This window comes from Balaenoptera ricei, chromosome X (genome assembly GCF_028023285.1).
Source record: "Balaenoptera ricei isolate mBalRic1 chromosome X, mBalRic1.hap2, whole genome shotgun sequence".
Lineage (NCBI taxonomy): Eukaryota > Metazoa > Chordata > Mammalia > Artiodactyla > Balaenopteridae > Balaenoptera > Balaenoptera ricei.
The window spans coordinates 82857414-82882521 of NC_082660.1; positions in this window are offsets into that span (position 1 = coordinate 82857414).

Genomic DNA, 25108 nt, shown 5'->3' on the forward strand with positions numbered 1-25108 from the left:
TCAACAAAGGGTGACATACAAAGAAACAGGGAAACATGGCCCATGTGAAGGAGAAATACATTTTCAGAAACTGACCCTAAAAAGAAATAAGCCTTAGATTTATTTGACAAAAACTTCAAAATAGTAATCTTAAATGTGCCCAATGAGGGGGAACATGGACAGACAAATCAGGAAAAGGATATATAAACAAAATGAGAATATCAGTAGAGAAGTAGAAATTATAAAAAAGAACCAAACAAAAATTCTGTGGCTGAAGAATGTAACTGAGTTGAAAAATTCACTAGAGATCAACACCAGATTCAAACAGACAGAAGAAAGAATTAGTGCATAGGAAGACAGATTGTTTGAAACTATCCAATCTGAGGAAACAAAAAAAAAAAAAAAAAAGAAAAGAAAGAAGAGGGTAAATAAAGTGTAAGGGACTTGTGAGACAGCATCAAGAAGATCAAAATACACATTTTCAGAATCCCAGATGGAAAAGAGCAAAAGGGGCAGAGATCTCATTTAAATAAATAATAGCTGAGAACCTTCCAAATTTGAGGAAAGACATGAATATTCAAATACAAGAAGCTCAATGATCTCCAAGTAGGAGAACCCAAAGAGACACACCCAGAGACACAATATAATCAAACTGTTGAAAATCAAAGACAAAGAGACTCTTGAAAGCAGCAGTAAAAAAGTGACTTGTCACAAACAAGGGGTCCTCAATAATGTTATTAGTGACTTTCTTGGCAGAAACCTTATATGCTAGAAGGCTGTTAAATGATACATTTAACGTGCTGAAAGAAAAAATTTTTAACAGAGAATATGATATTTGGTTGGTAAAACTGTCCATTACCATTAACGTTGCCCTACAAGAAATGCTAAAAGGAGTCTTTCAAGTTGAAACAGCAGATGTAACTTGAATCATATGAAAATATAAAGTACTCTGGGAAAGGTTAATAGGTGGACAGGCATAAAAAGCTATATTATTGTAATTTAAGCTATATTATTCATAATTTTATTTATTATTTTATAGCATTTAAAAGGCAAAGGATAAAAATAATTATAAATCATCTATGTTAATGGGTACACACTATTAAAGACATAATTTGTGACATCAATAGCATAAAATGAGAGTGACAGAGATGTAAAGGAGTAGAGGTTTTGTATGCAATTCAAGTCAAATTGTTATCAGTTTATATTAGATTCTTAAAACTTTAGAAAGATTTATGTAATCCTCCTAGTAACCACAAAGAAAATATCTATGGAATATACACAAATTAAGGGAATAAAAAATGTCAATACAAAAAGTCAAATAAACACAAAGAAGCCAGGAAAGAAGGAAATCAGGTACAAAAAAGCTATCAGATATTCAGAAAACAAATAACAAAATGTAAAATTAAGTACTTTCCTATCAGTAATTATGTTATATTTAAATGGATTAAACTCCCCAATCAAAAGACAAAGATTGGCAGAATGGATATGAAAAAATAAACAATACCAAAGTATATGCTGTTTACAAGAGACTCACTTTAGATCTAAGGGCACACATAAGTTTAAAGAGACATACTGGAAAAAGATATTCCATGCAAATAGCAAACAAAAGAGCAAGGGTGACTATATTAATATTAGACAAAATGGACATTAATCAAAAAAACTGTTACAAGAGGGAAAGAACATTATGTAATGAGAAAAGGGTCAATTCACGAAGGAGATATGACAATTATAAATATATGTGGTACAAATAACAGAACTTGCAGATATATGAAGCAAACATTAACAGAATTAAGGGGAGAAATACAGAATTCTACAATAATGGTAGGCAACTACTCTTTCATTAACAGATAGAACAACCCACACAGAATATTAATAAGGAAATAGAAGACTTGAACAACACAATATACAAAATTTTCCTAATAGATATGTATAGAATACTCCACCCAACAATATTAGAATGCATTTTTCTCAAATACACACAGGATACCCTACAGAATAAACCATATATTAAGCTACACACAAGCCTTAATAAATTTTTAAGAGATTGAAATCATATAAAGTATCTTTTCTAATCACAGTGGGATGAAATTAGAAATCAGTAGGAGAAGGAAAATAGGAAAATTCACAAATATGTGGAAATTAAACAACATCTTCTATAACAACAAATTGGTCAAAGAATAACTCACAAGGGAAAGTACAAAATATCCCGAGATAAATAAAAGTGAAAACACAACATACTAAGAGAAAAATTTACAACTGTAAATGCTAATATAAAAAAAGAAAGAAGATGTCAAATCAATGTCCTAACTTTATACATCAACTAGAAACTAGAAAAAGAACAAACCAAACCCAAAGCTCATAGAAGAAAAATATAATAAAGATTGGAGCAGAATTAAACAAAATAGAGAATAGAAAATCAATAGAGAAAGTCAATGATACCAAGAGTTGTTTCTTCTAAAAGATGAGCATAGTTAAGCTTTAAGTGTACTGACCAAGAAGAAAAAGAGAAAAGATTTAAAAACTAAATCATATAGGGAAGTGGGAACATTACAACTGATTTCACAAAAATAATAAAGATTGTAAGACAATACTGTGAACAATTGTACACCAACAAGTTGTATAACATAGATGAAATGGATAAATTCTTAGAAACACACAAGCTACAAAGATTAATTTATGAATAAATAGAAAATTTGAATATATATGTAACCAGTAAGGATATTGAATCATTAATTTAAAAAAAGTCCCAATAAAGAAAATCTCAGGGTGAAATGGCTTCATTGGTGAGTTCTACCAAATATTTAAAGAAGAACTAACACCAATCCTTCTCAATCCAAAAAGGAAATAAAAAAATAATTTCATTCACAATGGGATCAAAAAGAATAAAATACTTAGGAATAAGCTTAACCAAGAAGGCAAAAGACTCATACACTGAGAACTATAATATGCTGGTCAAAAAATTAAAAAGACACAAATAGATGGAAATATACACTATGTATACATGAGTTGGAACACTTAATATCATTAAGATGTCCATACTACCCAAGGTGGTCTACAGATTCAGTACAATCCCTGTCAAAATCCTAATGGAATTTTTTTTTTATGGAAATAGAATAATCCATTATGAAATTCATATGGAATCTCAAGGTATATTGAATAGCTGATGTAATCTTGAAAAAGAAGAACAAAGTTGGAGGTCTCATACTTCCTGATCTCAAAACTATTACAAAGCTACAGTATTCAAAATAGTGGTACTAGCATAAAGACAGACATACAAACCAATGTAATAGAATAGAGAGTCAAAAAGTAAACCCTTGCATAAATGGACAAATGATTTTTGACAAGGATGCCAGGACCATTGAATAGGGAAAAGGCATTAATCTCAAAAAACGATGTTGGGAAAACAAAATATCCATATCCAAAATAATGAAGTTGGACCTTTACCTGACACCATATACAAACATTAAGTCAAAATGGGCTGAAGACCTAAAGATAAAAGCTAAAACTGTAAAACTCTTAAAAGAAAATATAGGGGGAAATCTTTACAACATTGGTTTTGGCAATGAGTTTTTTGGACATGTGACTAAAAGCACAGGCAACCCCTGAAAATAGATAATTTAGACTATGTAAAAGTTAAAAACTTTAGTGCCTCAAAGGACACAATCAGCAAAGTGAAAAGACAGCCCATAGAACAGGAAAAATATTTGGATATCATATATCAGCAAAGGGGTTAACATTCAAAATACATAATGAATTCCTCCAACTCAATAGCAAAAAAAAAAAAAAAAATTTAAATAGGCAACAGTCTTGAATAGACATTTCTTCAAACAAGATATAAAAATGGCCAATAAGTACCTGAAAAATGCTAAGTTTCACTAATTATTAGGCAAATGCAAATTAAAATCACAGTGAGATACCACCTCACACTCATTATAATGTCTACTATCAAAAAAAGATAAAATAACAAATGTTAATGAAGATGTGGAGTAATTGGATACCTTGTGTACTATTGTTGGGAATGTAAAAGTTGCAGCCACTATGGAATACAGTATGGTGGTTCCTTAAATTTTTTAAAAAATAGAAGTACCTCGTAATCCAGCAATTCTACTTTTGGGTATATACCCCAAATAATTGAAAGCAGGGTCTTGACAAGATATATGTAAATTTCTTCTATATGCACAACAGAATATTATTTAGCCTTGAAAAGGAAGGAAATTCTGACACATGCTACAACATGGATGAACATTAGGACATTATGCTAAGTGAAATAAGACAGTTACAGAAAGACAAATACTCTGTGATTTCACTTGTATGAGCTACATAGAATAGTCAAATTCATAAACACAGGAAGTAGAATGGTGGTTTCCAGGGCCTGGGAATAAGGGGAAATGAAGGGTTGTTATTTAATGTGTATAGAGTTTTAGTTTTGCAAAATAAAAATGGTCAGGAGATTCATTGCATAACAATGTGAATTTTATTAACACTACTGAATTGTACACTTAAAAATTGCTATGATGGTAAATTTTATGTAATGTATTTTATCACAATTAAAATTCAATGGAATACAAAGAAAGGAAGAGATTAAATAAAGTATAGCATAACTGCAAAAGTCTCTGAGAGGAAAAGGTTTGAGCAGAACCTAGAAAAGTAGAAAGAAATTAGACAAATGAAATGATCCATGCAGTGAGAAGATTAGATAATTAGACAGAAAAAGAGAGAACTTCACAAACTATAAAATTAATATGTACAAATGAAGAGAGGCAGTTAACTTTAGAGCATATTCAGGGTAGTTAGAGTCATCTGGTGTGGCTGGGAATATAAGAGTAGTATAGTAGGAAAAGAGGATAGAAAGATATTCTTTGGGCAGAATTCAGACATTTTTATCTACCAGGCTGAAGAATTCAGTACAATATCAATAAGAAACACTCAGATTCTTTTTTAATGGGTGTGATATTATCAGAGCTATGTTCTAAAAATATAGCTTTGTGTATAGTGTGGGGGTTGATTTGGTGCATGGTGGGATTGGAGGCTTATAATAGAACATTTAGTTGGTCTTTGTAATGGTATATACAATGGTCATTAATTTAAAAATTCAGAAAATGCATGTATGTGTGAGGATGATGTCAGCAAGGTGGTGGGATAAGAATTCCCAGAGCCTTTTTCCTCCCACAGACACAATTCAACTACAATAAAAGGACACATTTCCTCTGGAGGAATCCAGAGATCACCCTGGGTCAGCATGAAACTAGCGGCCTTGAAGCCTGTAGGAGAATTTGTGGAACCCTCCTACTGTAATCCCTCCACTTGGCACAGTACCCTATGATTAAAAGGAAATACCCAATCTCTCAGCTTCTACCTGGGGAAGGAAGGAGAGAACTGGAGCATATGTCCATGTGTCAGTGTTCTGAATTTTAAGGAGGCTTCCCAAAAGACTAGTTTCTGTCTTGCCTCTGTCTGAACACTGACAGGAAAAGGCCCAGTTTGGGAGCTGCTGAGAACAAAGGCAAAAGTATGGACAAGTATGCACTCACTGGCCATAGTCCTTCCCTCTAGCTGGCACAGAACACATTGGTGAAAACCCCCAAATCCTAGCTTCTCCCTTGGGAGGGAAAGAGTTGGAGCATCTATACAATGTTTAGGATTTTTAGAGGGCTGCCCATGGAACTAGCTTGTTTGCTGCCAGTTTCAGAACACTGAAGACATATGGTATACTCTAGATGCCTGCAGACTGCTGAAAATAAAGGTGAATGTTTGGAGTCTTACCCACTCACTGCCAGAGCCCCTTCTCCTGGCTCAGCACAACTTAGTTGAGAAAACTCACAGCCCATGGCCTCTCTCTGGGGAGGGAAAAAGAAGACTGAAACACATGTCCAACATTCAGACTTTTCAGTGGGCTATATGAGGGACTGGTCTCAGTCTAGCATGTCTCACAGTGATGATAAAACCCAGTATACTCCCAATGCCAAAGGGCCACTGGGGAAAAAAATAGAAAGAAAAAGCAATTGGGTGGTGTGCTGCTGCTGCTCCAGAGGACATGCAGTATCACAGACAAACACCAGAGGGAGCAAGAGATTATAAACTCCTGAAAAAAGAAACCAGAAATTCCCTCTAATTAGGAATTTACACGCAGAAGTCCAAAGAAGACAAATCCACAGAAAAGATCTGAAAGGCCTCCCAGAATCTCTAGCCAGGCTCATTGAGGATGTGCTTCCCATGTATGAAGCCAGTCCATAAAGACTGAGAGAGGTGGCTGTTTTTCAGGTACATTGATATCAACACAAAATTACAAGGAACACAAAGAAATGGGTAAAAATGGCCAAAAGTAACAAAATAAATCTCAAAAAAAATCATATTAAAGAAAGGTAAGTATCAATATATGAATTACCTAACAAAGAATTAAAATAACCATTGTAAAGATGTTCTATGAGCTCAGGAAAATGATACATGAACAAACTGAGAATTTCAACAAAGTAAAATGTTTTTTAATAGCAAGTTTTGGAGCTGAAACATACAATAACTAAACTGAAAGATTTGAAAGAACGGTTCAACATCAAACTTGATCAAGCAGAAGAAAGAATCAGCAATATTGAAGACAGGTCATTTGAAATTATCCAATCAGAAGACAAGACAAAAAATAAATAAATAAAAGAGTGAAAAAGAAAGAAAAAAGCTTAAGGGACTTATGAGTGACTAGCAAACAGACAAATATATGTAATATGGAAATCCTGGAAGGAAGAGAGAGAAAGGGGCAGAAACTTTAAAGAAATAATGGCCAAAAAATTCCCAGATCTAGAGAAGGAAATGAACATTCAGATTCAAGAAACCCAAAATTATCCAAAGAAATCCATGCTGACACACATTATAATCAAATTGACAAAAGGAGGGGTTTCGAAAACATCAAGATAAAATCAAAGAGCTTTTCATGTATAAGAGAGTACCCAAAGACCATCAGCAGACTTCTCCATAGAAACCTTGCAAGCTAGAAGGGAGCCAGTTGATATAGTCAAAGAATCAAAAGAAAAAAAAAAAAAAACTGCCAACAAAGAATACAATATCCATCAAAATTAGCCTTCAAAAATGAAGGCAAAATAGACTTTGCCAGGTAAACAAAAGCTGAGAGAGTTCGTTACCACTAGACTTGCCTTGCAAGAAATGCTAAAGTGAGTCTTTTGAGTTGAAGTGAAGGGGTGATAAACAGGAACACAAAAGCATATAAAAGTATAAAGTTCACTGGTAAAGGTAAATATATAGATAAACACAGGATACCATACTAATGTAACAGTAGCATGTAAATCACTGTTTATTCTGGTAGAGAAATTAAAAGACAAGATTATAAAAAATAACTATAACTATAAAAATGTTAATGGAAACACAGTATAAAAGATGTAACTTGTGACATTATTAACATAGTGTATAGTTTTTGTATGCTATTGAAGTTATCAGATTAAAGTAAATTTTTATAACTATTAGATTTTTCATTTTAAGTCCATTTGGTAACCACAAAGAAAATACATAAAGACAACACACAAAAGAAAATGAAGGAATCAAAACATGTAATTATAAGAAAGCAACAAAACACAAACGAAGACATCAAGAGAGAAAAAGAGACAAAAATGCTATAAGACAAATGGAAAATAATAAAATGAAAATGGTAAGTCCTCCCCTATCAATAATTACTTTAATTGTAAATGGAATAAAATTCCCAATCAATAGAGTGACTGAGTGGCTAAAAAAACAGGAAACAGATATATTCTGACTGTAAGAGCCTTGAGATTTAATAGCACACATAGGCTAAAAGGGAAAGGATGAAAAGCAATATTCCATACAGATGTTAAACAAAGGAGAGCAGAAGGAGCCATATTTATATCAGACAAAATAGATGTTATACCAAAATCTATCAAAAAAGACCAATAATGACATTATATAATGATAAAAGATTCAACACATCCAGAAGACATTAAAATTATATATATATATATATATATATATATATATATATATATATATATATATATATATATATATCTCCAACATCAGAGCACCCAAACATATGAAGTAAATATTGACAGAACTGAAGGGAAAAAAACAGACAGCAATACAATAATAGTAGGAGATTTCAGTACCCCACTTTCAATAATGAATAGAATATCCAGACAGAGATAAATAAGGAAACAGAGGACTTGGAAAACACTATAGACCAAATGGACCTAAGAGATCTATACAAACATTCCACTCAACAGAAGCAGAATACACATTCTTCCCAAGTGCACATAAAGTATCCTACAGGATAGATCACATTAGGTCACAAAATAAGTCTTGACAAATTTAAGAAGACTGATTTCATACCAAGTACATTTACAGACCACAGTGAAATGATCTAGACATTAAAAGCAGAAGAAAAACTTGAAAATTCACAAATATGTGGAAATCGAACACCACACTCTTAAACAGCCAATGGGTTAAAGAAGAAATCAACAAGGAAGTTAGAAAATATATTGAGACGAACAAAGATGTAAACACAACATACCAAAACTTATGGGCTGCAGCAAAAGTGGCACTAACAGGGAAGTTTATACTGATAAATGCTAACATTTAAAAATAGAAATATTTCAGATAATCAACCTAAATTTGTACCTCATGAAACTAGAGAAAGAAGAACAAACTAAGCCCAAAATTAACAGAAGGAAGGGGAAAAAAAGTTACAAAAGAAATAAATGAAATGGAGGATAGAAAAACAGTAGAAAAATCAGTGAAACTAAGAGTTGTTTTTAATTGAAAAAATACATAAAATCAACAAACCCTTAGCTGGAGTAATAAAAAAAGAGAACACTTAAATAAACAAAATAAAAAAGGTGACATTATAACTGATGCCACAGAAATGAAATGGATCATAAGACACTGCTAGGAATGATTATATGCCAACAAGTTGGATAACCTAGAAGAAATGGATAAATTCCTAAAACATACAATCTATTGAGATTGAATCATGTAATATAGAAAATCTGAACAGACTTGTAACTAGTAAGGAGATTGAATCAGTAATCAAAACCTCCCAACAAGGAAAATCCCAGTACCAGATGGTTTCACTGGTGAATTCTACTAAACACTTAAAAAAGAATAAACACCAATCCTTCTCAAACTCTTGCAAAAAATTGAAAAAAACACTTCTAAACTCATTTTATGATATAAATATTACCTTGATACCAAAATCAGAGAAAGACATTATGAGAAAAAAAAAACTACAGGACAATATCCCTGATGAACATAGATGCAAAAATCCTCAACAACATACTAGCAAACCAAAATCAACATTACGTCAAAAAGATCATACACCATGACCAACTGGGATATATCCCTGGGATGAAAGGATGTTTCAGCTCATGAAAATCTATCAATACGATATGCTACATTAATGCAACAAAGTATAAAAGTACATGATTGAAACAGAGAGGAAGATGGTGGAAGAGTAAGACGCGGAGATCACCTTCCTTCCCACAGATACATTAGAAATACATCTACACGTGGAACTGCTCCTACAGAACACCCACTGAACGCTGGCAGAAGACGTCAGAACTCCCAAAAGGAGAGGGGATTCAGAGCACCGCCTAAACGAGCTACAGAGACGGACGCGAGCCGTGGCTATCAGCGTGGACCCCAGAGACGGGCATGAGACGCTAAGGCTGCTGCTGCCACCACTAAGAAGCCTGTGTGCGAGCACAGGTAAATATCCACACCGCACCTCCCAGGAGCCTCTGCAGCCCACCACTGCCAGGCTCCTGTGATCCAGGGACAACTTCCCTGGGAGAACGCATGGTGTGCCTCAGGCTGCTGCAACGTCACATCGGCCTCTGCCACCGCAGGCTCGCCCCGCATCCGTACTCTTCCCACCCCCACGCCTGAGTGACCCAGAGCCCCCAAAGCAGCTGCTCCTTTAACCCCGTCCTGTGTGAGTGAAGAACAGACGCCCGCAGGCGACCTACTCGCATAGGCGGGTCCAAATCCAAAGCTGAACCCCGGGAGCTGTACGAACAAAGAAGTGAAAGGGAAATCTCTCCCAGGAGCCTCAGGAGCAGCGGATTAAAGCTCCACAAACAATTTGATGTACCTGCATCTGTGGATTACCTGAATAGACAACGAATCATCCCAAATTCAGGAGGTGGACTTTGGGAGCAAGATATATTAATTTTTCCCCTTTTCCTTTTTTTGTGAGTGTATATGTGTATGCTTCTGGGTGAGATTTTGTCTGTATAGCTTTGTTTTCACCATTTGTCCTAGGGTTCGGTCCGTCCGTTTTTTTCTTGTTTTTTTTTTTTTTTACTTCAAAATTTTTTTTTCTTAATAAATTTTTTCTTAATAATTTTTCCTTATTTATTATTTTAAAAAAATTTGTCTTAATAATTTTTTCTTATTTTTTATTTTAAAAAACTAATAAAATTATATTAAAAACATTTTCTTAAAAATTTTTTTCCTAATTTTTTTTCTTATTTTTTATTATAATAGCTTTATTTTATTTTCTTTTACCCTCTTTCTTTCTTTCTTTCTATTTTTTCTCCCTTTTATTCTGAGCCATGTGGATGAAAGGCTCTTGGTGCTCCAGCCAGGCATCAAGGCTGTGCCTCTGAGGTGAGAGAGCCAACTTCAGGACAGTGGTCCACAAGAGACCTCCCAGCTCCACGTAATATGGCGAAAATCTCTCAGAGATCTCCATCTCAACACAAGACCCAGCTTCACTCAACGACCAGCAAGCTACAGTGCTGGACACCCTATGCCAAACAACTAGCAAGACAGGAACACAGCCCCATCCATTAGCAGAGAGGCTGCCTAAAATCATAAGGCCACAGAAACCCCAAAACACACCACCAGACGTGGACGTGCCCACCAGAAAGACAAGATCCAGCCTCATCCATCAGAGCACAGGCACTAGTCCCCTCCACCAGGAAGCCTACACAACCCACTGAACCAACCTTAGCCACTGGGGACAGATACCAAAAACAATGGAAACTATGAACCTGCAGCCCATGAAAAGGAGACCCCAAACACAGTAAGATAAGCAAAATGAGAAGAAAGAAAAACACAAAGCAGATGAAGGAGCAGGGTCAAAACACACCAGACCTAACAAATAAAGAGGAAATAGGCAGTCTACCAGAAAAAGAATTCAGAATAATGAGAGTAAAAATGATCCAAAATCTTGGAAATAGAATAGAGAAAATGCAAGAAACATTTAACAAGGACATAGAAGAACTAAAGGGGAACCAAGCAATGATGAAAAACACAGTAAATGAAATTAAAAATACTCTAGAAGGGATCAATAGCAAAATAACTGAGGCAGAAGAATGGGTAAGTGACCTGGAAGATAAAATAGTGGAAATAACTACTGCAGAACAGAATAAACAAAAAAGAATGAAAAGAAATGAGGACAGTCTCAGAGACCTCTGGGACAACATGAAAGGCACCAACATTCGAATTATAGGAGTCCCAGAAGAAGAAGAGAAAAAGAAAGGGACTGAGAAAATATTTGAAGAGATTATAGTTGAAAACTTCCCTAATATGGGAAAGGAAATAGTTAATCAAGTCCTGGAAGCACAGAGAGTCCCATACAGGATGAATCCAAGGAGAAACACGCCAAGACACATATTAATCAAACTACCAAAAATTAAATATAAAGAAAACATATTAAAAGCAGCAAGGGAAAAACAACAAATAACACACAAGGGAATCCCCATAAGGTTAACAGCTGATCTTTCAGCAGAAACTCTGCAAGCCAGAAGGGAGTGGCAGGATATACTTAAAGTGATGAAGGTGAAAAAACTACAACCAAGATTACTCTATCCAGCAAGGACCTCATGCAGATTTGAAGCAGACATTAAAATTTTTACAGACAAGCAAAAGCTGAGAGAGTTCAACACCACCAAACCAGCTTTACAACAAATGCTAAAGGAACTTCTCTAGGCAAGAAACACAAGAGAAGGAAAACACCTACAATAACAAACCCAAAACATTTAAGAAAATGGGAATAGGAACATACATATTGATAATGACCTTAAATGTAAATGGATTAAATACTCCCACCAAAAGACACAGACTGGCTGAATGGATACAAAAACAAGACCCGTATATATGCTGTCTACAACAGAACCACTTCAGACCTAGGGACACATACAGACTGAAAGTGAGGGGATGGAAAAAGATATTCCATGCAAATGGAAATCAAAAGAAAGCTGGAGTAGCAATTCTCATATCAGACAAAATAGACTTTAAAATAAAGACTATTACAAGAAACAAAGTAGGACACTATATAATGATCAAGGGATCGATCCATGAAGAAGGTATAAAAATTGTAAATATTTATGCACCCAACATAGGAGCACCTCAATACATAAGGCAACTACTAACAGCCATAAAAGGGGAAATCAACAGTAACACAATCATAGTAGGGGACTTTAACACCCCACTTTCACCAATGGACAGATCATCCAAAATGAAAATAAATAAGGAAACACAAGCTTTAAATGATACATTAAATAAGATGGACTTAATTGATATTTATAGGACATTCCACCCAAAAACAACAGAATACACATTTTTGTCAAGTGCGCATGGAACATTCGCCAAGATAGATCATATCTTGGGTCACATATCAAGCCTTGGTAAATTTAAGAAAATTGAAATCATATCAAGTATCTTTTCCGACCACAACCCTATGAGACTAGATATCAATTACAGGAAAAGATCTGTAAAAAATACAAACATATGGAGGCTACACAATACACTACTTAATAACGAAGTGATCACTGAAGAAATCAAAGGGGAAATCAAAAAATACCTAAAACAAATGACAATGGAGAAACGATGACCCAAAACCTATGGGATGCAGCAAAAGCAGTTCTAAGAGGGAAGTTTATAGCAATACAAGCCTACCTCAAGAAACAGGAAACATCTCGAATAAATAACCTAACCTTGCACCTAAGGCAATTAGAGAAAGAAGAACAAAAAAAACCCCAAAGATAGCAGAAGGAAAGAAATCATAAAGATCAGATCAGAAATAAATGTAAAAGAAATGAAGGAGACAATAGCAAAGATAAATAAAACTAAACCCTGGTTCTTTGAGAAGATGAACAAAATTCATAAACCATTAGCCAGACTCATCAAGAGAAAAAAGGAGAAGACTCAAATCAATAGAATTAGAAATGAAAAAGGAGAAGTAACAACTGACACTGCAGAAATACAAACGATCATGAGAGATTACTACAAGCAACTCTATGCCAATAAAATGGACAACCTGGAAGAAATGGACAGATTCTTAGAAATGCACAACCTGCCAAGACTGAAGCAGGAAGAAATAGAAAATATGAACAGCCCAATCACAAGCACTGAAATTGAAACTGTGATTAAAAATCTTCCAACAAACAAAGGCCCAGGACCAGATGGCTTCACAGGCGAATTCTATCAAACATTTAGAGAAGAGCTAACACCTATCCTTCTCAAACTCTTCCAAAATAGTGCAGAGGGAGGAACACTCCCCAACTCATTCTACGAGGCCACCATCACCCTGATACCAAAACCAGACAAAGATGTCAAAAAGAAAGAAAACTACAGGCCAATGTCACTGACGAACATAGATGCAAAAATCCTCAACAGAATACTAGCAAACAGAATCCAACAGCACATTAAAAGGATCATACACCATGATCAAGTGGGGTTTATTCCAGGAATGCAAGGATTCTTCAGTATACGCAAATCAATTAACGTGATACATCATATTAACAAACTGAAGGATAAGAAGTATATGATCATCTCAATAGATGCAGAGAAAGCTTTTGACAAAATTCAACACCCATTTATGATAAAAACCCTCCAGAAAGTAGGCATAGAGGGAACATTCCTCAACATAATAAAGGCCATATATGACAAACCCACAGCAAACATCATTTTCAACTGTGAAAAACTGAAAACATTTCCTCTAAGATCAGGAACAAGACAAGGATGCCCACTCTCACCACTATTATTCAACATAGCTTTGGAAGTGTTAGCCACAGCAATCAGAGAAGAAAAAGAAATAAAAGGAATCCAAATTGGAAAAGAAGAAGTAAAGCTGTCACTGTTTGCAGTTGACATGATACTATACATAGAGAATCCTAAAGATGCTACCAGAAAACTACTAAATCTAATCAATGAATTTGGTAAAGTAGCAGGATACAAAATTAATGCACAGAAATCTCTTGCATTCCTATACACTAATGATGAAAAATCTGAAAGTGAAATTAAGAAAACACTCCCATTTACCATTGCAACAAAAAGAATAAAATATCTAGGAATAAACCTACCTAAGGAGACAAAAGACCTGTATGCAGAAAATTATAAGACACTGATGAAAGAAATTAAAGATGATACAAATAGATGGAGAGATCTACCATGTTCTTGGATTGGAAGAATCAACATTGTGAAAATGACACTACTACCCATAGAAACCTACAGATTCAATGCAACCCCTATCAAACTACCACTGGCATTTTTCAGAGAACTAGAACAAAAAATTTCACAATTTGTATGGAAACACAAAAGACCCCAAATAGCCAAAGCAATCTTGAGAACGAAAAACGGAGCTGGAGGAATCAGGCTCCGTGACTTTAGACTATATTACAAAGCTACAGTAATCAAGACAGTTTGGTACTGGCACAAAAACAGAAACATTGATCAATGGAACAGGATAGAAAGACCAGAGATAAACCCACGCACATATGGTCACCTTATCTTTGATAAAGGAGGCAAGCATATACAGTGTAGAAAAGACAGCCTCTTCAATAAGTGGTGCCGGGAAAACTGGATAGGTACATGTAAAAGTATGAAATTAGAACACTCCCTGACACCATGCACAAAAATAAACTCAAAATGGATTAAAGACCTAAATATAAGACTAGACACTATCAAACTGTTAGAGGAAAACATTGCCAGAACACTCTATGACATAAATTACAGCAAGATCCTTTTTGACCCACCTCTTAGAGAAATGGAAATAAAAACACAAATAAACAAATGGGACCTAATGAAACTTAAAAGCTTTTGCACAACAAAGGAAACCATAAACAAGACCAAAGGACAACCCTCAGAATGGGAGAAAATATTTGCAAATGAAGCAAGTGTCAAAGGATTAATCTCCAAGATTTACAAGCAGCTCATGCAGCTCAGTAACAAAAAAACAAACAACCCAATCCAAAAATGGGCAGAAGACCTAAATAGACATTTCTCCAAAGAAGATATACAGATTGCCAACAGACACATGAAAGAATGCTCAACATCATTAATCATTAGAGAAATGCAAATCTAAACTACAATGAGGTATCATCTCACACCGGTCAGAATGGCCATCATCGAAAAATCTAGAAACAATAAATGCTGGAGAGGGTGTGGAGAAAAGGGAATACTCTTGCACTGTTGGTGGGAATGTAAATTGATACAGCCACTATGGAGAACTGTATGGAGGTTCCTTAAAAAATTAAAAATAGAACTACCATACGACCCAGCAATCCCTCTACTAGGATATACCCTGAGAAAACCATAATTCAAAAAGAGTCATGTACCAAAATGTTCATTGCAGCTCTATTTACAATAGCCAGGACATGGAAGCAACCTAAGTGTCCATCATCAGATGAATGGATAAAGAAGATGTGGCACATATATACAATGGAATATTACTCAGCCATAAAACGAAACGAAATGGAGGTATTTGTAGTGAGGTGGATGGACCTATAGTCTGTCATACAGAGTGAAGTAAGTCAGAAAGAGAAAAACAAATACAGTATGCTAACACATATATATGGAATCTAAGGAAAAAAAAAAGTCATGAAGTACCTAGTGGCAAGACGGGAATATAGACACAGACCTACTAGAGAATGGACTTGAGGATATGGGGAGGGGGAGGGGTAAGATGTGACAGGGTGAGAGAGTGGCATGGACATATATACACTACCAAATGTAAAATAGATAGCTAGTGGGAAGCAGCCACATAGCACAGGGAGATCAGCTCGGTGCTTTGTGACCACCTAGAGGGGTGGGATAGGGAGGGTGGGAGGGAGGGAGACGCAAGAGGGAAGAGATATGGGAACATATGTATATGTATAACTGATTCACTTTGTTATAAAGTAGAAACTAACACACCATTGTAAAGCAATTATACTCCAATAAAGATGTTGAAAAATAAGTAAATAAATAAAGTACATGATTGTCTCAATAGACATAAAAAAGCATTAGACAAAATTCAATACTCTTTTATGATAAAAACTCAACAACTAGGAATAGAAGGAAATTATCTCAACATAAGGCCATATATGAAAAAAAACTATTAGAATTAAGAAAATTCAATAAAGTTTGGTAAAGTTGAAGATTACAAAAATCAACATACAAATATTACTTGTCTTTCTATACACTATCAATGAACAAGCTGAAAAGGAAATTAAGAAAAAAAATCCCATAGACAGCAACATCATATACAATAAAATACTTAAAAATAAATCTAAGCAAGGAGGTGAAAGACTTGTACATTGAAAACTATGAAATTGATGAAAGAAGGCACAACTAAAGGAAAAAGACATCCCATGTTCATGGACTGAAGATATAATATTAAAATATCCATACAGATTCATTAAAATCTCTATCAAAATCCCAATGACTATTTTTACAGAAATAGAAAAGGCATTCATAAGTTCATATGGGACCATAATGAACCCCCAAATAGCTAAAACAATCTGGAGAAAGAAGAACAAACCTAGTAGCCTCATTTTTTTTAATTTCAAAATATAATCAAAATAGGATGGTACTGGCATAAAGATAGACATATAGATCAATGGAATAGAATTGAGAGAACAAAAATAAATCCACACATATACAGTAAAATGATTTTCAACATGGTGTCAAGAATACACAATGGGGAAGGGATAGTCTCTTTAACAGATGGTTCTGGGAAAACTTGATAGCCATACGCAAAAGAATAAACTTGCACATTTATCTTACGTCATAGACAAAAATTAACACAAAATGGATTACAGACTTAAATGTAAAACCTGTTATTGTAAAACTCCTAGAGGAAAACATAGGAGAAAGCTTCATGACATTGATCTTGATGATAATTTGTTGAATATAACACCAAAAGCATAGAAAACAGTAGTAAAAATAGACAAGTGGGACTTCAAGCAAAAAGTTTCTGCACAGCAAAGAAAACAATCAAACAAATGAAAAGTCAACATACTGAATGGGAAAAAAAGTTTGGTAACCATATACCTGACAAGAGATCAATATCCAAAATATATAAGGAGCTTCTACAACTCAATTGGAAAAAACCAAATAAACAGATTTAAAAATGGGCAGAAATCTTGAATAGACATTTTTTCCAGAGAAAACATACAAATGGTCAACATGTACATAAAAAGACACACAACATCACTAATCATCAGAAAAATGCAAATCAGAGGCACAGTGAAATATCACTTCACACCTGTTAGGATAGTCATTATCAAAATAAATAAATAACAAACATTGGTGAGAATGTATGGGTATAGAAACCTTTGTGCACTACTGCTGGCAATGTAAAATGGTTAAGCTGTTATGAAAAACAGTATAGCAATTTCTCAAAAAAATTAAAAATATAACTACTATATGATACAGCAATCTGGCTCCTGGATACTTATCCGAAATAATTGAAATCAGTATCTTGAAGAGATATTTGCACTCCCATGTTCATTGTGGTATCATTCACAATAGCCAAGTTGTGGAAGCAACTTAAATATCCATGAACAAGTCAAGAAATGGAAGCTACCTAAATGTCCATCAACAGATAAATGGATAAAGAAGATGTGGTACAATGGAATATTACTCAGCCATTAAAAAGAATGAAATAATGCCATTTGCAGCAACATAGATGGACCTGAAGACTATCATACTAAGTGAAATAAGCCAGACAGAGAAAGACAAATATTATATCATATGGCTTGTATGTGGAATTTTTTAAAAAATGATGCAAATGAACTTATATACAAAACAGAAATAGACCCACAGACATAGCAAACAAACTTATGGTTACCAAAGGGGGAAAGGTCGGGGAGGGAAAATTAAGAGTTTGGGATTAACATATGCACACGACTATATGTAAAATAGATAACCAACACATACCTATTGTATAGCACAAGGAACTGTATTCAGTATCTTGTAATAACCTATAATGGAAAATAATCTGAAAAAGAATACATATATATATAACTGAATCACTTTGCTGTACACCTGAAACTAACACAAAATTGTAAATCAACTATATGTTAAAAAAAATAAAATTAAAAAAAATTCACAAACAGGTGAATGGATAAAGAAAATGTGGTATATACATACAACATAATATTATTCAGTCTTAAAAAAGATGGAAATCCTGTCATATGTGACAACATGGATGAAACCTGAGGAAATTGTGGTAAGTGAATTAAGCTAGTCACAGAAGGGCAAAACCTGCATTATTCCACTTACATGAGACATGTAGTCAAACTCTTAGAAGCAGAGAGAAGAAGGGTGGTTGCCAGGAGCTAGGGGAAGTGAGAAATGGGTATAAAGTTTCAGTTATGCAAGATGGAAACTTCTAAAAGATCTGCTGTACAACTTTGAACTTTCAGTTATCAATTCTGTACTGTACACTTAAAATTTTTTAAAGGGTTGATATCATGCTATTTGTTTTTTACTGCAATAAGAAATGCATGAATGAGCATCTATCAAGGTAGACACTAGTTACAGTCTTCATGAAGCTCACATTCTAGTGGAAGATATGGACAAATAAATAAATAGTAATAGTTCAGTGTTAAATCATATAATAATAAATCCAGGGTACTAAGAGAAAACTTTGAAGGGATATCTAACCAAACCTTGGGAGAGAGATAGCGAGGGAAATATTCATAGAAAAAATGATGCTCAATTTGGGAAGGTGTTAGCTACATGAAGGGAAGATGGATTTAGGTGAAAGTGGGAAGTGTATTCAAGTCACATTTTCTAACTTGTATAAATGTTTAAGAAAGGAAATTAGATAAAGAGGGAGGAACTGATTGTTCTGTATGTCTGAAGATATAAGCTAGAGAGTATGGAGTGGGAAAAAGAGAGTGATCAAAGCAATATGAGGCTGGGAAGGTAAACAGGGACCACATATTTAATAGCTTGGTAAGTCGTTATAAAGAATTTGGACTTTAAGAACAATGAGGAAACATTGATATTAAGCTACAGAATGATGTGATCAGAGATGGGAAAGTGAGTTAGTAAACTGAAGTAATCCAGGTGGCAGTCTATGGTGGTCTGAACTATTTAATATTGAATAACTATATAATTGACAGGTTTAGTGATTGAATAGATGTAGAGAAGAGTGGCAGTCAAGGATGATTCCTAGGTGTGTAGATAAGGCAAGTGAATCGGTGGTGTGTAATTCACTGAGACGAGAATACATAATGAAGAATAGAAAGTGATAATACCAGAAATATGGGAGAATCACCAGATTTTGGCAACATGTGTACAATGGATAATTTTTATTTGGAACTCTGAAATCAAGACTATTTTTCTAATTTAGAGTAGAATGTTTTAATTTCTATTTTTTTTTTTTCACACACAAACACACTGTATTTTATTTTTACAAGAGATAAATCGACTGACACCAAGCATTGTACATGGATGACCACAACAAAAGCAACAATGATTGCAATTACCAAACATGAAACACACTCATACTATGTCATAGTATTGACATTCAGTCCAGTAATCCTCCACTGTAACAGCTCCTTTACTTTGCAGTGAAAATTGATTTGTATATTCTTTGCCTCTGAGTCCTTGTGGAATTTTTTTTTTTTTTTTTTTTAAATTCAGACAGAAAGTCACAAAAATTATACTCATCCTCATCAGTTCACTCAGTCCCATGTAATTAATTTTTTTTTTCATCTTGATCTTTTGTTAGCACTTTTATGAGTTCATCAGTTTTTCATTAGAGTTCTGAAAATGCTTATTCATTCAGTTCAGCAGTACAGTCCGTTACCAGAAACCTGTACTTGTCAGAGTCTTTTCCATGTATTTCTTGAAGATGAAACCCTTTTATAGGAACATATTTGCAAAATCACCAGAGTACACCCAGAACTGTCTGTAAATGACAAAAGACTTAAAAATGACCATGGTTAAAGATTTGATGACAGTTCATAATAATGCAGTTGACAAGAAAATTAGTTATTTCTGAGATATACATTTTAAAGTAATAACTAGGATTATTACTTATAACATTATACCAGAACATCTAAGATTTTTAGAAATTTCATGTAATGTCTGAAACATTTATATTAACATATTTCCATACATATTTCCATACAAGTACAAATATAAGATTTTTAGAAATTTCATGTAATGTCTGAAACATTTATATTAACATATTTCCATACATATTTCCATACAAATACAAATATGATTTTTAGAAATTTCATGTAATGTCTGAAACATTTATATTAACATATTTCCATACATATTTCCATACAAGTACAAATATAAGATTTTTAGAAATTTCATGTAATGTCTGAAACATTTATATTAACATGTTTCCATACAAATAACCCAATGAAAGTTTAGTATTAGTTGTTTGTTTTTTTATACTGCAGGTTCTTATTAGGCATCAGTTTTATACACATCAGTGTATACATGTCAATCCCAATCGCCCAATTCAGCACACCATCCCCACCTCACCGCAGTTTTCCCCCCTTGGTGTCCATATGTCCATTCTCTACATCTGTGTCTCAACTTCTGCCCTGCAAACTGGCTCATCTGTACCATTTTTCTAGGTTCCGCATACATGCATTAATAGACGATATTTGTTTTTCTCTTTCTGACTTACTTCACTCTGTATGACAGTCTCTAGATCCATCCACGTCTCAACAAATGACTCAATTTCGTTCCTTTTTATGGCTGAGTAATATTCCATTGTATATATGTACCACATCTTCTTTATCCATTCGTCTGTTGATGGGCATTTAGGTTGCTTCCATGACCTGGCTATTGTAAATAGTGCTGCAATGAACATTCGGGTGCATGTGTCTTTTTGAATTACGGTTTTCTCTGGGTATATGCCCAGTAGTGGGATTGCTGGGTCATATGGTAATTCTATTTTTAGTTTTTTAAGGAACCTCCATATTGTTCTCCATAGTGGCTGTATCAATTTACATTCCCACCAACAGTGCAAGAGGGTTCCCTTTTCACCACACCCTCTCCAGCATTTGTTGTTTGTAGATTTTCTGATGATGCCCATTCTAACAGGAGTGAGGTGATACCTCATTGTAGTTTTGATTTGCATTTCTCTAATAATTAGTGATGTTGAGCATCTTTTCATGTGCTTCGTGGCCATCTGTATGTCTTCTTTGGAGAAATGTCTATTTAGGTCTTCTGCCCATTTTTGGATTGGGGTGTTTGTTTCTTTGATATTGAGCTGAATGAGCTGTTTATATATTTTGGAGATTAATCCTTTGTCCGTTGATTCATTTGCAAATATTTTCTCCCATTCTGAGGGTTGTCTTTTCGTCTTGTTTATGGTTTCCTTTGCTGTGCAAAAGCTTTGAAGTTTCATTAGGTCCCATTTGTTTATTTTTGTTTTTATTTCCATTACTCTAGGAGGTGGATCAAAAAAGATCTTGCTGTGATTTATGTCAAAGAGTGTTCTTCCTATGTTTTCCTCTAAGAGTTTTATAGTGTCCAGTCTTATATTTAGGTCTCTAATCCATTTTGAGTTTATTTTTGTGTATGGTGTTAGGGAGTATTCTAATTTCATTCTTTTACATGTAGCTGTCCAGTTTTCCCAGCACCACTTATTGAAGAGACTGTCTTTTCTCCATTGTATATCTTTGCCTCCTTTGTCATAGATTAGTTGACCATAGGTGCGTGGGTTAATCTCTGGGCTTTCTATCTTGTTCCATTGATCTATGTTTCTGTTTTTGTGCCAGTACCATATTGTCTTGATTACTGTAGCTTTGTAGTATAGTCTGAAGTCAGGGAGTCTGATTCCTCCAGCTCCATTTTTTTGCCTCAAGACTGCTTTGGCTATTCGGGGTCTTTTGTGTCTCCATACAAATTTTAAGATGATTTGTTCTAGCTCCGTAAAAAATGCCATTGGTAATTTGATAGGGATTGCATTGAATCTGTAGATTGCTTTGGGTAGTATACTCATTTTCACAATGTTGATTCTTCCAATCCAAGAACATGGTATATCTCTCCATCTGTTGGTATCATCTTTAATTTCTTTCATCAGTGTCTTATAGTTTTCTGCATACAGGTCTTTTGTCTCCCTAGGTAGGTTTATTCCTAGGTATTTTATTCTTTTTGTTGCAATGGTAAATGGGAGTGTTTCCATAATTTCTCTTTCAGATTTTTCATCATTAGTGTATAGGAATGCAAGAGATTTCTGTGCATTAATTTTGTATCCTGCAACTTTACCATATTCATTAATTAGCTCTAGCAGTTTTCTGGTGGCAGTTTTAGGATTCTCTATGTATAGTATCATGTCATCCGCAAACAGTGACAGTTTTACTTCTTCTTTTCCAATTTGTATTCCTTTTATTTCTTTTTCTTCTCTGATTGCCGTGGCTAGGACTTCCAAAACTATGTTGAATAATAGTGGTGAGAGTGGACATCCTTGTCTCGTTCCTGATCTTAGAGGAAATGCTTTCAGTTTTTCACCATTGAGAATGATGTTTGCTGTGGGTTTGTCATATATGGCCTTTATTATGTTGAGGTAGGTTCCCTCTATGCCCACTTTCTGGAGAGTTTTTATCAGAAATGGGTGTTGAATTTTGTCAAAAGCTTTTTCTGCATCTATTGAGATGATCATATGGTTTTTATTCCTCAATTTGTTAATATGGTGTATCACATTGATTGATTTGCGTATATTGAAGAATCCTTGCATCCCTGGGATAAATCCCACTTGATCGTGGTGTATGATCCTTTTAATGTGTTGTTGGATTCTGTTTGCTAGTATTTTGTTGAGGATTTTTGCATCTATATTCATCAGTGATATTGGTCTGTAATTTTCTTTTTTTGTAGCGTCTTTGTCTGGTTTTGGTATCAGGGTGATGGTGGCCTCATAGAATGAGTTTGGGAGTGCTCCTTCCTCTGCAATTTTTTGGAAGAGTTTGAGAAGGATGGGTGTTAGCTCTTCTCTAAATGTTTGATAGAATTCACCTGTGAAGCCATCTGGTCCTGGACTTTTGTTTGTTAGAAGATTTTTAATCACAGTTTCAATTTCATTACTTGTGATTGGTCTGTTCATATTTTCTATTTCTTCCTGGTTCAGTCTTGGAAGGTTATACCTTTCTAAGAATTTGTCCATTTCTTCCAGGTTGTCCATTTTATTGGCATAAAGTTGCTTGTAGTAGTCTCTTAGGATGCTTTGTATTTCTGCAGTGTCTGTTGTAACTTCTCCTTTTTCATTTCTGATTTTATTGATTTGAGTCCTCTCCCTCTTTTTCTTGATGAGTCTGGCTAATGGCTTATCAATTTTGTTTATCTTCTCAAAGAACCAACTTTTAGTTTTATTGATCTTTGCTATTGTTTTCTTTGTTTCTATTTCATTTATTTCTGCTCTGATCTTTATGATTTCTTTCCTTCTGCTAACTTTGGGTTTTGTTTGTTCTTCTTTCTCTAGTTTCTTTAAGTGTAAGGTTAGATTGTTTACTTGAGCTTTTTCTTGTTTCTTTAGGTAGGCTTGTATAGCTATAAACTTCCCTCTTAGAACTGCTTTTGCTGCATCCCATAGGTTTTGGGTCGTCGTGTTTTCATTGTCATTTGTCTCTAGGTATTTTTTGATTTCCTCTTTGATTTCTTCAGTGATCTCTTGGTTATTTAGTAACGTATTGTTTAGCCTCCATGTGTTTGTCCTTTTTACGTTTTTTTCCCTGTAATTCATTTCTAATCTCATAGCGTTGTGGTCAGAAAAGATGCTTGATATGATTTCAATTTTCTTAAATTTACTGAGGCTTGATTTGTGACCCAAGATGTGATCTATCTTGGAGAATGTTCCGTGCGCACTTGAGAAGAACGTGTAATCTGCTGTTTTTGGATGGAATGTCCGATATATATCAATTAAATCTATCTGGTCTATTGTGTCATTTAAAGCTTCTGTTTCCTTATTTATTTTCATTTTGGATGATCTGTCCATTGGTGTAAGTGAGGTGTTAAAGTCCCCCACTATTATTGTGTTACTGTCGATTTCCTCTTTTATAGCTGTTAGCAGTTGCCTTATGTATTGAGGTGCTCCTATGTTGGGTGCATATATATTTATAATTGTTATATCTTCTTCTTGGATTGATCCCTGGATCATTATGTAGTGTCCTTCCTTGTCTCTTGTAACATTCTTTAATTTAAAGTCTATTTTATCTGATATGAGTATAGCTACTCCAGCTTTCTTTTGATTTCCATTTGCATGGAATATCTTTTTCCATCCCATCACTTTCAGTCTGTATGTGTCCCTAGGTCTAAAGTGGGTCTCTTGTAGACAGCATATATATGGGTCTTGTTTTTGTATCCATTCAGCCAGTCTATGTCTTTTGGTTGGGGCATTTAATCCATTCACGTTTAAGGTAATTATCGATATGTATGTTCCTATGACCATTTTCTTAATTGTTTTGGGTTTGTTTTTGTAGGTCCTTTTCTTCTCTTGTGTTTCCCACTTAGAGAAGTTCCTTTAGCATTTGTTGTAGAGCTGGTTTGGTGGTGCTGAATTCTCTTAGCTTTTGCTTGTCTGTAAAGCTTTTGATTTCTCCATCAAATCTAAATGAGATCCTTGCCAGGTAGAGTAATCTTGGTTGTAGGTTCTTCCCTTTCATCACTTTAAGTATATCATGCCACTCCCTTCTGGCTTGCAGAGTTTCTGCTGAGAAATCAGCTGTTAACCTTATGGGAGTTCCCTTGTATGTTATTTGTCGTTTTTCCCTTGCTGCTTTCAATAATTTTTCTTTGTCTTTAATTTTTGCCACTTTGATTACTATGTGTCTCGGCGTGTTTCTCCTTGGGTTTATCCTGTATGGGACTCTCTGCGCTTCCTGGACTTGGGTGGCTATTTCCTTTCCCATGTTAGGGAAGTTTTCGACTATAA